General features: G+C 48.5%; 1 protein-coding gene across 5 annotated transcripts in view; it reads right to left on the bottom strand.

Annotated features, from left to right (window-relative positions):
• CORO2B (coronin 2B) overlaps positions 1-4,003 on the bottom strand; it is a 149,709-nt gene that overhangs the window by 102,252 nt on the left and 43,454 nt on the right. The window lies entirely within an intron of this gene.

The following is a 4,003-nucleotide window of genomic DNA, read 5'->3' as shown; positions in this document are numbered from 1 at the left end:
GTCTCTACTCCTGCCTCCCTCACCATATAACCCAGCCAAGCCGGACACTCCCTCGGCACCTCTGGGCCTCTGCTCAGGCCTGGCCTCTTATCAGGAACGCCTTCTCCTCTCCTCCTGGCAACCCCCACTCTCCCGCTCGGCTAAGCCTCTCTGGTCACTCCCTCCTCCGCGCTCCCTCTATGACACTTGGCCCAGTCTTCCATGCCAGCACTGACTGCAGTGTTCTCTGCCTTGTGGTTTATGTGTCTGTCTCCCTGGCCAGACTGTGAGTCCCTTGGGGTGGGGGCAGTGTCTGGTTCAATGTGCAAGCCGCTCTGTGAGCTCAGGGCCTGGCATGGCAAAGATGCCCGATCAATGCTGTAGTCTCATTACTCACGGCCGGGAAGGTCCCCACACAGGGCACGGGCAGGGTGGGCAATCATTATAGAGTAGAGAACGCTCATGGCTGATGTCATCCATCCACACAGAGCCGAGTAACAAGCCCTGTTAGCAAGCAGGCGAGGAGAACATCTGGGGTTCCTTTGGAAAGCGACAGATTCTGGGAAGTGGATCGTGCAGAATCGAGACGTACTGTTCACGCTGCTCCCAAGTGCAGCCCGGCTCACAGACCGCCTTGATTTCACCCGGCCGACTTTCTACCATTTGTTGGGGGATTTCATCACGGAAACTGGCTCCCTGCCCGACCCTGCCTGACACTCACAGGGGCCAGTCTGGTAGTGCTCAAACCCTGGTCAGGCCCATCCCGTTCTGGGCCTCAGTCTGCTCATCCGCAAAGCAGAAGAAACAATGACCCCTGCTATGTCTGCCTCATACAGCCAGGAAAAAAGGGGATGGTGAGTAAAAGACAGAAGGGACTTCGGAAATATAGAGATGATTCAAAAGCCAGAGGCAGGGCCAAATGAGGTTGGAGGAGGAAGACTCATTTCACTCCTGTGGTTTCATACATCCCACAGGACCCACAGGCAAGGTTCTTTCTGGGCCACGACTTCGTTACTTGTCAGATCGAGGTTCAAATGAATCACTGTTTTCCAAACTTCATAATTTGTGTACCCCTGTCAACATGTCTTCACTATCTCTACAAGTCACCTGAAACATATTTATTTTTAAATTTTTTATAAACTGACTTTCTAAAATTTAAATATCTAATTCAGCTGCATCCTAGACAATTTTATCCACAACCAAACTGAGTTGATCTGTTAGCTGCCTTTGTTTATAGTACACATGAAATAAACACGTGACAATTAAACCAAACAATGTTCATTCAGGCCCCACTGAATGGTGGCCTGGTGTACAAGGCCCCCTCTTGTACACCACTGGTGGTCCACCTCTATTCTTTAGGAAACAGAGGGACTTCCCTGGTGGTCCAGCGGTGAAGACTTCACCTTCCAATGCAGGAGGTATGGGACTGATCCCTGGTTGGGGAACTAACATCTCACGTGCCTTATGGTCAAAAAAACCAAAACATGGAAAACAGAAGCAATATTGTAACAAATTCAATAAGAATTTTTAAATGGTCTACAAAAATAAAATTTAAAAAAACACAAAGAAAGGATCCTTCAGGCTTCTTCCAGCTCCAATTGTCCAAGGTATACATCTATGTGACGCACCTACCTGGCACCCAGTCCTGGGACAGAAGCCATCAGTTCAGTTCAGTTTAGTCGCTCAGTCGTGTCCGACTCTTTGCTACCCCATGAATCGCAGCACGCCAGGCCTCCCTGTCCATCATCAACTCTCAGGGTTCACTCAAACTCACGTCCATCTAGTCAGTGATGCCATCCAGCCATCTCGTCCTCTGTTGTCCCCTCTTCCTGTCTGCCCCCAATCCCTCCCAGCATCAGAGTCTTTTCCAGTGAGTCAGCTCTTCGCATGAGGTGGCCAGAGTACTGGAGTTTCAGCTTTAGCATCATTCCTTCCAAAGAAATCCCAGGGCTGATCTCCTTTAGAATGAACTGGTTGGATCTCGTTGCAGTCCAAGGGACTCTCAGGAGTCTTCTCCAACACCACAGTTCAAAAGCATCTATTCTTCGGCGCTCAGCTTTCTTCACAGTCCAACTCTCGCATCCACACATGACCACTGGAAAACCATAGCCTTGACTAGACGGACCTTTGTTGGCAAAGTAACCTCTCTGCTTTTCAATATGCTGTCTAGGTTGGTCATTACTTTTCTTCCAAGGGGTAAGCGTCTTTTGGTTTCATGGCTGCAGTCACCATCTGCAGTGTTTTGGAGCCCCCAAAAATAAAGTCTGACACCGTTTCCACTGTCTCCTCATCTATTGCCCATGAAGTGAAGCTATAGGAAGTGGTAATTCCCACTTTCTAGGAGAGTCCAATCTTGTTTGTGAAAAACTGTTTTCCAGTTGCTTCAGTGCGTTTTACTCGTATTTTATTTAAAGCCTGCTCTAAGGCACTATGGGGGCTTACCAGGTGGCACAATAGTAAAGAATCCACTGCCAATGCAGGAGATGTAGGTTTGATCTCTGGGTCTGGGTCAGGAAGATCGTCTGACCCAGGAGGAAATGCAACCCACTCCAGTATTCTTGCCTGGAAAATCCCATGGACAGAGGAGCCTGGTGAGCTATGCAAAGAGTTGGACATGACTGAGCACGCACTCACACAGGCACTTTCGAAGGCATTATCATCAAAGTGTTATCACTCAGTCATGTCAGTTAGTCATTGCCAATTCCTGCTCCACTGCCGTTTCCTACCCTAAGGCGTTATACCTAAATATGTATATTATAGTGGGATGAAAAATTAAGCAGGTGACAAAAATCAGATTATAGGAAAGTCAGGGTAGGAGAACTAAGGCAAGGCAAAAGGAATACATAAAAGGCCACTGATTAGAGCACTGAGCTTCCTAGTGGCCGAGTAAAAAGGGAAACACGACTCATTCTCACCAGCGTGGTATATACGAGCAACGCCCTCAACTGCATCCCCGAGATAAATATGATGTGCTGGTCTCTGAGGCTGCTGACCGGGGCAGAAAGATGCTGCTCCCTTCTCCTGACACGTGCCCTTGCCTCTCCTTGAGCCCATCTCCTGTGCTGATGCCATGGTGACAGCCCCCCTCCCCAAATAAAGCTTTGACCAGATCACTTCTCTTTCTCAAAAACGTGCAATGTTTTCATCTTACCTCCAGAATGAAAGCTGAAAATTTCAGGGTTGCATCCATGCATCACCATGAACTAGCCCCAAAGTATCTTTAGGGTCAAATCTCTAGGAGTCTCGTATTTGGATCTCAGTGAAACTGCCTGAGTTCAAATCTTAGCTCTACCACCTAGGAGCTATGTGACCCTGGGCAAGATACATAGCTTCCCAAAACCTCAATTTCCTCATCTGTACCATGAAGGCATAAAGAGCTCTGTCTCATGGGGACACTCTGAGAAGGGAACACGATGACCCTGGAAAGGCGCTGCTCACATTCCATTAGCTCTTCTTTGCTCTTCCATGGGGCCCTCTCGTATCTCCACAGCTTGGGCTGTGGCTTCAGTCTGGATGACCATCCTCTTTCTCTGTTGACTGAAATCCTATCCTTCACCCAGATGCAGTTCAAGTGCCACTTGAGCCAGGGGCTTCCCCTGACTCTCGCAATCAGAAGAACCCATTCCTTGTTCTGACTCCCCACAGCACATCGTTTAAAGGCAGTACAGTCTGTGCACCACGTGCATTTCTCTCCCTGGAGGGTCACCTCCTACTAGGAGGTTATGAAACCCAAGTGGTAGGTTGCTACTGGCAAAAAAAGAAAAAAAAAAACTAGAAAATATCAGTATGTGTGGCATGACTTTGGATTTGATTTTGTATATATGATGTGTGTGTGTGTGTGTGTGTATGTGTGTGTGTGTGCTGCTGCTAAGTTGCCTCAGTCGTGTTCGACTCTGTGCGACCCCATAGATGGCAGCCCACCAGGCTCCCCCATCCCTGGGATTCTCCAGGCAAGAACACTGGAGTGGTTGCCATTTCCTTCTCCAGTGCATGAAAGTGAAAAGTGAAAGTGAAGTCGCTCAAT

This window comes from Ovis aries, chromosome 7, assembly GCF_016772045.2.
Source record: "Ovis aries strain OAR_USU_Benz2616 breed Rambouillet chromosome 7, ARS-UI_Ramb_v3.0, whole genome shotgun sequence".
Lineage (NCBI taxonomy): Eukaryota > Metazoa > Chordata > Mammalia > Artiodactyla > Bovidae > Ovis > Ovis aries.
This window is presented reverse-complemented; position numbering and strand designations above follow the sequence as displayed.